Source organism: Lolium perenne, chromosome 6 (assembly GCF_019359855.2).
Source record: "Lolium perenne isolate Kyuss_39 chromosome 6, Kyuss_2.0, whole genome shotgun sequence".
Lineage (NCBI taxonomy): Eukaryota > Viridiplantae > Streptophyta > Magnoliopsida > Poales > Poaceae > Lolium > Lolium perenne.
In genome coordinates, this window is record NC_067249.2 from 28,605,786 (window position 1) to 28,619,170 (window position 13,385).

Genomic DNA, 13,385 nt, shown 5'->3' on the forward strand with positions numbered 1-13,385 from the left:
TTTATCTCTTATTAAGTTGCTTGTTGTGCGATAACCATGTTCACCTTGGGGACGCCATCAACTATTCATTGTTGAATTTCATGTGAGTTGCTATGCATGTCCGTCTTGTCTGAAGTAAGAGAGATCTACCACCTTATGGTTAAGCATGCATATGTTAGAGAAGAACATTGGGCCGCTAACTAAAGCCATGATCCATGGTGGAAGTTTCAGTTTTGGACATATATCCTCAAATCTCAAATGAGAAAATTATTAATTGTTGTTACATGCTTATGCATAAAAGAGGAGTCCATTATCTGTTGTCTATGTTGTCCCGGTATGGATGTCTAAGTTGAAGAATAATCAATAGCGAGAAATCCAATGCGAGCTTTCTCCTTAGACCTTTGTACAAAGTGGCATAGAGGTACCCCTTTGTGACACTTGGTTAAAACAGTGCATTGTGATGATCCGGTAGTCCAAGCTAATTAGGACAAGGTGCGGGCACTATTAGTACACTATGCATGAGGCTTGCAACTTATAAGATATAATTTACATGATGCATATGCTTTATTACTACCGTTGACAAAATTGTTTCATGTTTTCAAAATCAAAGCTCTAGCACAAATATAGCAATCGATGCTTTTCCTCTATGGAGGACCATTCTTTTACTTTCAATGTTGAGTCAGTTCACCTATTTCTCTCCACCTCAAGAAGCAAACACTTGTGTGAACTGTGCATTGATTCCTACATACTTGCTTATTGCACTTATTATATTACTCTATGTTGACAATATCCATGAGATATACATGTTACAAGTTGAAAGCAACTGCTGAAACTTAATCTTCTTTTGTGTTGCTTCAATGCTTTTACTTTGAATTATTGCTTTATGAGTTAACTCTTATGCAAGACTTAATTGATGCTTGTCTTGAAGTGCTATTCATGAAAAGTCTTTGCTATATGATTCACTTGTTTACTCATGTCATATACATTGTTTTGATCGCTGCATTCACTACATATGCTTTACAAATAGTATGATCAAGGTTATGATGGCATGTCACTCCAGAAATTATCTGTGTTATCGTTTTACCTGCTCGGGACGAGCAGAACTAAGCTTGGGGATGCTGATACGTCTCCGACGTATCGATAATTTCTTATGTTCCATGCCACATTATTGATGTTATCTACATGTTTTATGCACACTTTATGTCATATTCGTGCATTTTCTGGAACTAACCTATTAACAGGATGCCGAAGTGCCGATTCTTGTTTCTGCTGTTTTTGGTTTCAGAAATCCTAGTAAGGAAATATTCTCGGAATTGGACGAAATCAAAGCCCAGGGGCCTATTTTTCCACGAAGCTTCCAGAAGTCCGAAGACGAAACGAAGAGGGGCCACGAGGCAGCCAGAGCATAGGGCGGCGCGGCCCCTGCCCTGGCCGCGCGGCCCTATGGTCTGGGCCCCTCGTGCCGCCTCTTGACCTACCCTTCCGCCTACTTAAAGCCTCCGTGACGAAACCCCCAGTACCGAGAGCCACGATACGGAAAACCTTCCAGAGACGCCGCCAACGCCGATCCCATCTCGGGGGATCCAGGAGATCGCCTCCGGCACCCTGCCGGAGAGGGGAATCATCTCCCGGAGGACTCTACGCCGCCATGGTCGCCTCCGGTGTGATGTGTGAGTAGTCTACCCCTGGACTATGGGTCCATAGCAGTAGCTAGATGGTTGTCTTCTCCCCATTGTGCTATCATTGTCGGATCTTGTGAGCTGCCTAACATGATCAAGATCATCTATCTGTAATTCTATATGTTGCGTTTGTTGGGATCCGATGAATAGAGAATACTTGTTATGTTGATTATCAAAGTTATATCTACGTGTTGTTTATGATCTTGCATGCTTTCCGTTACTAGTAGATGCTCTGGCCAAGTAGATGCTTGTAACTCCAAGAGGGAGTACTTAAGCTCGATAGTGGGTTCATGCCTGCATTGACACCAGGACGATGTGAGAAAGTTCTAAGGTTGTGTTGTGCTGTTGCCACTAGGGATAAAACATTGATGCTATGTCTAAGGATGTAGTTGTTGATTACATTATGCACCATACTTAATGCAATTGTCTGTTGCTTTGCAACTTAATACTGGAGGGGGTTCGGATGATAACCTGAAGGTGGACTTTTTAGGCATAGATGCAGTTGGATGGCGGTCTATGTACTTTGTCGTAATGCCCAATTAAATCTCACTATACTCATCATGATATGTATGTGCATGGTCATGCCCTCTTTATTTGTCAATTGCCCAACTGTAATTTGTTCACCCAACATGCTGTTTGTCTTATGGGAGAGACACCTCTAGTGAACTGTGGACCCCGGTCCAATTCTCTTTACTGAAATACAATCTCTTGCCAATACTGTTCTCTTGTTTCTGCAAACAATCATCTTCCACACAATACGGTTAATCCTTTGTTACAGCAAGCCGGTGAGATTGACAACCTCACTGTTTCGTTGGGGCAAAGTACTTTGGTTGTGTTGTGCAGGTTCCACGTTGGCGCCGGAATCCCTGGTGTTGCGCCGCACTACATCCCGCCGCCATCAACCTTCAACGTGCTTCTTGGCTCCTCCTGGTTCGATAAACCTTGGTTTCTTTCTGAGGGAAAACTTGCTGCTGTGCGCATCATACCTTCCTCTTGGGGTTCCCAACGAACGTGTGAGTTACACGCCATCAAGGTCCTCCATGGAAGCTCAAATGGAAGGCATGAGAAAAATGATTTCCGAGCTTTTGGCTCCGGTCCCTCCCATGGCTCCCGCCGTAGAGGTAAAGGACACGGGTGTGTTAGAAGAGGGAGGTGCTTCGGCATTACCCTCATCTACCAAACCCGTGGATGGTGATAACTCAACTAGTGGAGGTGTGAGCTACAATCGAGTACCTCCACCTTTTCTATCTCCCGATATACCGGTTCCCCATCCTCATATGAACATTCGAGGCGACCCACCTAAGTTTTCCGTTGATAATTTCAATACTTGGCAATTTGAGTTTAGCTCTCATGTTCGCAGTGCCTCCAATGAACTTTGGAGAATCATCGTTGAAGGCTTCAAGCCCTTCAACCCCGACAAGTTAACTAGAAGAGAAGCGGTTGATAGTCAACTCAACAACACCGCCTTGCACATGATTCAAACTAGTGTGGGGACAAAGGATTTGTCTCGTGTTCGGAAATACACCACCGCCAAGGAAGCTTGGGATGGTTTGGCCGCTAGTTGCATTGGAAGTGAGAGCACGAGAAGGAACAAGTATAATGCTCTTCGGAATAAAGCCGAAAGATTCATGAGGCTACCGGATGAAGATCATGAAGTCATGTATGGAAGACTTATCACCGTAGCTTAAAAATGCTCTTGAGGAAAATCTCTTGAAGAGACCATAGCTTCTCTTGAAGAGAGGTTAGAAAATCTTGGAGATCCTCAAGATAAAATTAACAAGCTCACTAAAGCTAGAGATCTTGCTAGAGCTAAGTCTAAAGTGCTTTCAAAGGAAAAAGGCCAAATTTGGTGTTGATCATGAGAAACTTGTGAGAGATCTAGATGATCTAGACAAGGCACACAAAGCCTTGAAGAGTGAATACTCTCTCCTCTCCAAGTCTTATGAGCAACTTCAAATTAGGCTCGCTTCATATGACATACCTAGCACCTCTACTCCTTCATGTGATCATGCAAACATTATTGAGGAAAATGCTAGGTTGAAGGATGAACTTGCTAAGGCCTCCTCTCCCCAAAGTAAACTTTCCTTGGATGATCTTTTGAGTAAGCAAAGATCAAACAATGGGAAGGAGGGCCTTGGTTATAATGCCAAGGCAAAGAAGGCAAACAAGCAAAAGGCCAAGCCCGCACAAGAGAAGAAGAAAGCCATCACTAATGGTGAAGCCTCCAAGGGCAAAACCATAAATGATGATGATGCGGGAATTGCTAACCCTCACTATGTTTTATTTAAAGATTATTATGGTGATGTTTATGCTAAATATGTTGGCCCATGTGATGGTTATGTTGCTTGGTCTATTTGGGTCCCAAAGACCCTTGTTGCTAACAAAAGAGGACCCATTGCGAAATGGGTACCTAAATCCAAGAATTGATCTCATGTAGGACTATGCCGCCGGAGGTTCAAAATGGGTACTTGATAGTGGATGTACAAGTCATATGACCGGCGGCAAGAACCTCGTCAAGGAGTTGAGGCCTAACATAAACAACATCACCGTCTCCTTTGGCGATAATTCTACATCCGAGGTATTGGGTTTTGGCAAGGTTGTGGTTGCACACAACATTACTCTTGTGGATGTCATGCTTGTCAAAACCCTTGGTTACAATTTACTTTCCGTTTCCGCCCTTGGCAAGATGGGTTTTGCCGTCTTTATTGATAATGATATTGTGGTCCTCTTGTGGAGCAAGACTCTAAAAGTCGCTTTCGTTGGGTATCGCGAACATAATTTGTATGTGGTGGACTTTTAGGGGACCACCACTTCAAATGCGATGTGCCTATTCGGAAAGGCGGATGTGGGTTGGTTGTGGCATCGCCGCTTGGCCCATGTCAACATGAGAACTTTGCAAAGTCTTCACAAGGGGAACCATATTGTGGGACTAATGGAAAATGTGTCTTTTGCCAAAGATCGTGTTTGTAGGGCCTGTGTTGAAGGCAAAATGCATGACTCTCCGCATCCAAGCAAGACTATCATCTCTTCCAAGAGGATCTTGGAGCTCCTTCATGTGGATCTCTTTGGCCCCCACTACAAGAAAAGTTCTGATAGACAACGTCTCAAAATCGTCCGCTAAGGGGTATTTTTCGTCGCCTATGGGCCTAACCCGACGATATGGGTTCTGTTGTCGAAACTGCGTCAGGCAAAGTCCTAGGACGATTTTTTCGGTCCGTCGCGCTTGGGCGCCCTTCCGCCACGGAAAATCGGACCGTTGCCCAAGTGTTTCCGGGAGCCCGTTGACTGCTGACGTCATGCAACCGACACGCGTGCACGCCGTTAACTGGCAGTTAACGGCGTTAACCGGCTGAAACCCCGTGGTAGATGGTAGGCCCACACGAGGCCTGCCACATCTTAAGCGGGCCGGCCCATTAAGTTTACGGGCCGGGCCAGCTGACTTAGTTTGACCGGTCAACTATATAGCTGGGCTGGTCCATTAGTTACGTGGGCCGGGCCTAACCTCTAAGGTTGACTGGTCAAAAGATTAATGGGCCGGCCCACTAAGCATGTGGGCCGGGCCGAATGCACTCGTTTGACCGGTCAACAGGCAAAAGGGCCGGCCCACAAAACATGTGGGACCCATTTCATGTTATCGGGCCGGCCCATTTACCAAGTGGGGTCCACCTTAAAGCAAGTGGGCCGGCCCAATTAGCATGTGGGTCCCACTTTCCTGCTATCGGGCCGGCCCATTTAGTGCGTGGTGTCCACATTAGATCAAATGGGCCGGCCCAACAAGCCAGTGGGCCGGGCCAAAAGCACAGGTGGGTCCCACTTTCCTTTTAATGGGCCGGCCCATTTAGTATGTGGGGTCCACCATATAGCAAGTGGGCCGGCCCAACAAGATAGTGGGCCGGGTCAAAAGCACAGGTGGGTCCCACTTTCCAGTTAAAGGGCCGGGCCCAACAAGTAGTGGGCCGGGCCAAAAGCATAGGTGGGTCCCACTTTCCAGTTAAAGGGCTGGCCCATTTAGTATGTGGGGTCCACCATATAGCAAGTGGGCCGGCCCAACACGCTAGTGGGCCGGGCCAAAAACGCAGGTGGGTCCCACTTTCGTCTTAAAGGGCCGGCCCATTTAGTATGTGGGGTCCATCATGTAGCAAGTGGGCCGGGCCAAAAGCACAGGTGGGTCCCACTTTCCTGTTAACGGGCCGGCCCAGTAAGTATGTGAGCCGGCCAAAAATGAAAGTGGGTCCCACACTACTGTTAATGGGCTGGCCCAATCTGTTATAGGGCCCTGGTTGTTTGACTAGTCAACTTGCATTAAATTTCATGAGCCTAAAATCTGATATCAATGATACACACAATTACATACACAAATAAAATAACTAGGAAAATTACAAGGCAATTAATGTGCCCAAATAAAAAAATTACATAGAATCATTGAGGACTTCTATTACATCATCAATAACACGTTGACATTTGGCAATCGCCTTGATTGAATCTTGTGTACTCTTGGTCAACATATCATTTCTGCATCTTTAAAGCAGCAATACCATGTCTTTTATAAAGTACAGCCTTGAGATGTTCACTGTTTGATGAAAAGAATGGTCTAGGTTGACGACTATGAGAGGATGCATCAGAACAAAGATCAGAACTTTCGGTGGGCCTCTCTTCTAATGAAGATTGCTTCATCAGAACTGCATTCTGATAATAATGCAAAAAGAGTTAAACGATGAACTATGCAAACATGTATTAAGCATTGTCGATATGAGATAGTCACAAGTACTAAGCGCAGACTTACATTATATCGTTGCATAGGCTCACGCCGGAACCTTTTTTGCGCTCTATCTTCTACTAAGGACTTCTTCATTACAACTGCATTCTAGTAATATTGCAAACATAGTTACAACAGTGAATTATTCAAACATTTATTATGCAATGTAGATATAAGATAATAACAAGTTGCATAAATAAGACAATGTATGGAACTTGTACTAAGCTGTTATCACCGGATTTTTGCCAAATCAGGAGATGGACCGTACTTGAGATGGGCTTGGAGGATATACACGTGGAGCGTCTCTGAAGTGGCCTTGCACGAAAGTCTGGGATAATTTGCCCGTGTATCTGTATATTATGGTAGATCGCATCTTAGTTTTAGAATTAAAAGATAGAGTTTAGCCCGTACACGGTTAGGTGTATTTCCAAAGATAGAAAGTCTACGGACTATAAATATGTATCTAGGGTTATTGAGAAAGGAGGACAATCACGTTCACAACAAACCAATCTAGGCGCATCGCCACCCCTTGTTTCGAGGATTTCTCCCGGGTAAGCAACATGCTGCCTAGATCGCATCTTGCGATCTAGGCAGTATCAGTTTATTCGTCCTTGGTGCTGCTCGTGCTGAAGCCTTGTTGATGGCGAGCAACACCTTTATCTTAGATGTTTTGGGGCTTACGTCGACGTGTTTATGTTATGCTTGCTTAGCTACGTTGCCCCTCGATATCTAGCCGCCCTTACACCTATCTTAGGTGTAAGGGCGGCATCTTGCTTAATCTTTGTTTAGTAAATCCGATCTGTTATAGTCGTTCCTTGTTCTACAAGGATTAGTTTGATATCTGCATGGTTAGGCCTTACAAACGGGTTGAACAATCCGGTAGTGCGTAAGATGTGGTTTATTAAACCCTAAAGGGATTGTTCCGGGGATCAACTTCATGTTGATTTTTAGGCCTTGTTAGGGTGGGTTCTCCATCATCTTACGTATCTGCTAGGCTCAATTACGCGTAGGATGTTCCGGTTATGCAGTGAAAACCCTAGACTATCGTAGATTAGCTTAGCTTGATATTGATAAAGCATGATCCCCGTGTCATTGTAAATCTAACGCGAACCACGGGGCAATCGGCTCTTTGAGCCGATCCACAGAACAACTTAAGAGCCGATCGGGGTTCGTATTTAATGTTTATGTGTCTACCATGCAGGAAGCTAAACGAAGCAATCCATCACCTTCCTGACCAGGTATAGGTCAGGTGGCACGCCCTTGCAACCGCCAGGACGTGTGCCGGAGCATTGTGGGACGACGACCGAGGGACCAGGGCCCACCAGCAGTCTTGGGACCCTCCCGGCTCTTCGTGTTGCTCGCCGCTGCCCGCCGGTGGGTTTTGGCAGGCAACACATTCTGGCACGCCCGGTGGGACCATCTGCAACAACCACGTCAACATCTGCAGCTGAGATGTCAAGCGAACCAGTCAAGTACGAAGAGCTGCCTGACGAGCACAAGAAGAAGTATGATGAGCTTAAGGCTCTCTTCGAAGCCGATCTCATCGGCTCTTTTGAAAAAACCCGTTCACACGGCATTAGGTTCAAAGGATTCACGCCTGAAGGCGTGCTCGATGGAGTAGATCTGTCTCTTCCTTCGGAGGAGCGTATCAGAGCCCTGCGCCAGGAAACCAATTATATGGTGGCTCATTCTCTACATCGTCATTCTGAGAGCCTGGTGAACGCTTTTGAACGTGTTGCGCTCCGTGTGGTTCAGGAAATCATGAAGCATCAATATTCTCCATCAGGACCTACCCTAGGGACTCACCAGGGAGAAATACCGTTCCACACCAGGCCGCAACTGCCATTCACGCTTGCGGCTCCACAGCAACAAGGTTCACCGGCATACGTCGTCTATAAGGTTGGAGGTGATCCTGGCGATTACCAATTCTTGTATGAGCCGCCCAAAGAGATCCCACATGGATACGTGTGCACATACGTGCCGGACTGCAACAATTGGGCACACACGAACCAGATTGCAGCAGGAGGGATTACTGGAGCAGGAGGGAGTTCTGGAGCAGATGCTGAGAAACAGGCGTGGCTAGCTAAATATGCCACTGGAATGAGTCATGAAAGCTCAACCCCTGCAGCTCACACTGTGGATCAAATCAGTGCAATCTTGAGAGACCAGTTTGGTATCCTGCCAAAGAGGAGAACAATCGGCTACTCCAAGCCGTATCCCAACGAATATGACCTGATCCCGCTGCCACCTAAGTATCGGCTCCCTGACTTCACAAAGTTCAGTGGATCGGAAGGCTCTAGCTCAATTGAGCATGTGAGCCGATATTTGGCACAGTTGGGCATGGTTTCAGCATCCGACCAGCTACGTGTAAGGTTCTTTGCGCAATCGCTCACGGGTCCAGCTTTTGGGTGGTACACCTCGTTGCCACCAGATTCAATTCGGACATGGAAGCAACTGGAAGAGCAGTTCCATGAACAATATCACTCAGAAGCTACCGAAGCTGGCATTGCCGATCTGACGCAGGTGCGGCAAAGGTGGGGAGAGACGGTGTCTGAGTACATTCAGCGTTTCAGAACTGTCAAGAACCGATGTTATTCGGTTCGTTTAACTGAAAAAGAAGCAGTCGAGCTAGCAGTGGCAGGCCTCGCAGCGCCGCTCAAGGATCTGACTTTCCAAGTGGAGTACAATTCACTGGCACACATGGTTCAGAAGTTAACATTATATGAACAGCGCCACCCAGAATTGTACCAAGACAAGTTCAAGCGCCCGATAGGCCTGGTCGAGGCAGATGAAGTTGAAGACTTTGCAGAAGATCAGGAAGTCACCGTGGCTGAATGGACTCGGGGGGCAGGCCCCGTGTCCTGCAAATGGGTGAAACAACCAGGGCCTGCAAAAGGGTTTGACTTTGATATAAGCAAAACTGAGCAGATTTTCGATCTGCTGCTAAAGGAAAAACAACTGAAGTTACCCGAGGGCCATAAAATCCCTGCGATGCAATGCCGAGAGCTGATGGCACAGTTCAGGTATATAAATTTCAATTGGATCCCAAGGTTGCAGAATACCGAGGCGAACGATCTCGCACAGATGGCATCAGGATACAAGGACGTAGCAGATGGAACCGATGTCCAGGTGCAGTTCATGGAGCCAGATGATTGGAGAGCCGATATTTTCAATTACTTGAAAGATTCGGCTCGGGGGGCACCTAAACGGATAAGATATAAGGCCATGAAGTACGTCCTAATTGGGGATGACATGTTCTACAGGACGTTGGAAGGGTTACTTCTCAAATGTTTGGGACCAGCCGAGTCCAATCGGCTCTTACATGACGTACATGAAGGTGCCTGTGGAACTCACCAATCGGCTCATAAGATGAAGTGGTTGATCAGGCGATCGGGATTTTATTGGCCCACCATGCTTGAGGATTGTTTCAAGTACTATAAAGGGTGTCAAGCATGTCAGAAGTTTGGGAGTATTCAGATGGTACCCGCATCAGCGATGAATCCCATCATCAAACCTTGGCCATTTCGAGGTTGGGGCATGGATATGATCGGCAAAATTCATCCTTCATCGAGCAAAGGCCATGAGTGGGTTCTGGCCATTACCGATTATTTCACTAAATGGGTGGAGGCCGTCCCTATGAAGTCAGTAGCATCCAAAGATGTCATCAGCTTCGTGAAGGAGCATGTCGTTCATAGATTCGGGATTCCCCAGACCATCACGACCGATGGAGGTTCGGTTTTCGTTTCTAAGGAGTTTAGAAAGTTCTGTGAGGACATGGGAATCAAGCTGATCCGATCGTCTCCATACTATGCTCAAGCAAATGGGCAAGCTGAAGCGTCCAACAAGAGCCTTATCAAGCTGATTAAGAGGAAAATTGACGAGTATCCTAGACGTTGGCACGAGGTGTTGTCAGAGGCTTTGTGGGCATATCGCATGTCGTGTCATGGAGCAATAAAGACCTCGCCATACCATCTGGTCTACGGACAAGAAGCTGTGTTGCCCTGGGAAATCACGGCTGGCTCGAGACGGACTACGTTTCAGAATGACTTAACAACTGAAGAATATGCAGCCCTGATGAGTGACAGCATTGAGGATGCAACGGAACTCAGACTCTGGTCGCTTGAGAAAATCAAGGAGAACAAAGCCAAGGTAGCTCGTGCATATAATAAGAAGGTGAAACTGAAGGAGTTCCTCGTTGGTGATCTGGTATGGGAAGCTGTATTGCCGTTGGGGCCTAAGGATAAAGCGTATGGTAAATGGTCTCCAAATTGGCACGGACCGTACAAAGTTGACCAAGTTTTGAAGGGCAATGCATACATGCTCGAGCAGTTGGATGGGGTGAAGTTCCCAGTAGCCGTCAATGGCCAGCATCTCAAGAAATATTTCCCAAGTATGTGGGATGATAGCCAGTAAAATATGAAGGCCGATGCACTAAATCGGCCAGTAAAAAAAACAAATCCCTTCTCAAGTTTGGGGATGATGAACAATGGAATATGGGGGCCGATACAGGAAATCGGCCGATAAAAAAATATACGTGCAAAAGCAATAGCCGATGCACAGACATCGACTTAAGAATAAAACAGCCGATGTGCTGCCATCGACTCTAGAACTACAAAATATAATGAGCAGCCTTGTGGGCGTTTGATGGTGAAAGACCGATACGCTGTTATCGGTTCTTGGTGCGTTGACTTGCTTGGACAATTGGAAGATTTGAAATTGGACAATTGAAAAATCAAATTGGAAGAACATTTTTCATTGATTCAAGGGAGTGATTTTACAAGGAAGAGCCGATGGCTCTCAAAAGGATCATCCGATGCCTAATGCACTACCACTACTAGCCCTGCACTACTCCCTAATCTACGGGCCGTCGCTGCCCTCGTCGTCGCCGTCGTAGCTGCCGTCAGCGCTGCTGCCGGCGGGCTCCTCGTCGCTGCTGATGAAGCCACCGGCAGGGGCTTCATCCTCCTCGTCGTCATCATCGTCGTCGTCATCCGACCCAACGCGGAAGCGCTTGGCCGGTGGGTACTCCTCGGAGGAAGAGTCCTCCTCCGCCTCTTCTTCCTCCTCGTCGGAGGAGAGGTCCGCCTCCCATGAGAAGAGGTCGTCGTCGCTTGCCGCCTCCAGCTCCCCGTCAACGAGGAACTAGAGGTCTTCTTCCCCATCGGTGAGGGGCTCGTCGTCCTCCGACTCGATGGAGGAGTCCCAATCCCTCGCGTCCCAATACTCGGGGGCGAGAGCCTCGTAGATGGCCATCAGATTGACCTCCGGTTCTAGCTCGCTGGAGGAGGAGGAGTCAAAGGAAAGACCGGAAGAGGCAGAGGAGGAAGAGGAAGACATGGCTACAGAGGAAGGGGGTTTTTTGCCGATGGCCAGTACGGAGCAGGGGGATGAAGAAGCGAACTGTTCGATGCGGTTAAATAAAGGGGATATAGTGGAGATTTAATGCTTGAGCAGTTTTCGAGGACGTGGTGCCAAAACCGTCAATCGTGCAGAAGTTGAGAAGACATGGCGTCATGATGGAAAGATACTGAAGCGGTTCTGCTCTGCCACGACATGACCCTACGAAGGAAAAACAGAGTGGTTTTGAAATTATCATTACCAAAACCAGGGGGGCATGTGTTATCACCGGATTTTGGCCAAATCAGGAGATGGGCCGTACTTGAGATGGGCTTGGAGGATATACACGTGGAGCGTCTCTGAAGCGGCCTTGCACGAAAGTCTGGGCTAATTTGCCCGTGTATCTGTATATTATGGTAGATCGCATCTTAGTTTTAGAATTAAAAGATAGAGTTTAGCCCGTACACGGTTAGGTGTATTTCCAAAGATAGAAAGTCTACGGACTATAAATATGTATCTAGGGTTATTGAGAAAGGAGGACAATCACGTTCACAACAAACCAATCTAGGCGCATCGCCACCCCTTGTTTCGAGGGTTTCTCCCGGGTAAGCAACATGCTGCCTAGATCGCATCTTGCGATCTAGGCAGTATCAGTTTATTCGTCCTTGGTCTTTGCTCGTCTTTGAAGCCTTGTTGATGGCGAGCAACACCTTTATCTTAGATGTTTTGGGGCTTACGTCGACGTGTTTATGTTATGCTTGCTTAGCTACGTTGCCCCTCGATATCTAGCCGCCCTTACACCTAGCTTAGGTGTAAGGGCGGCATCTTGCTTAATCTTTGTTTAGTAAATCTGATCTGTTATAGTCGTTCCTTGTTCTACAAGGATTAGTTTGATATCTGCATGGTTAGGCCTTACAAACGGGTTGAACGATCCGGTAGTGCGTAAGATGTGGTTTATTAAACCCTAAAGGGATTGTTCCGGGGATCAACTTCATGTTGGTTTTTAGGCCTCGTTAGGGTGGGTTCTCCATCATCTTACGTATCTGCTAGGCTCAATTACGCGTAGGATGTTCCGGTTATGCAGTGAAAACCCTAGACTATCGTAGATTAGCTTAGCTTGATATTGATAAAGCATGATCCCCGTGTCATTGTAAATCTAACGCGAACCACGGGGCAATCGGCTCTTTGAGCCGATCCACAGAACAACTTAAGAGCCGATCGGGGCTCGTATTTAATGTTTATGTGTCTACCATGCAGGAAGCTAAACGAAGCAATCCATCACCTTCCTGACCAGGTATAGGTCAGGTGGCACGCCCTTGCAACCGCCAGGACGTGTGCCGGAGCATTGCGGGACGACGACCGAGGGACCAGGGCCCACCAGCAGTCTTGGGACCCTCCCGGCTCTTCGTGTTGCTCGCCGCTGCCCGCCGGTGGGTTTTGGCAGGCAACATAAGCAGACTTACATCATAATGTTGCACAGGGTCGCTTTGGTGACTATCTTCTAATGATGAATGCTTCACTAAAACTGCATTCTGGTAATATTGCAAAAATAGTTAAAACAATTAACTATTCAAACATGTATTACGCAATGTAGAGATCAGATAACAGCATGTAGCAGAACATACTGGCTCGCT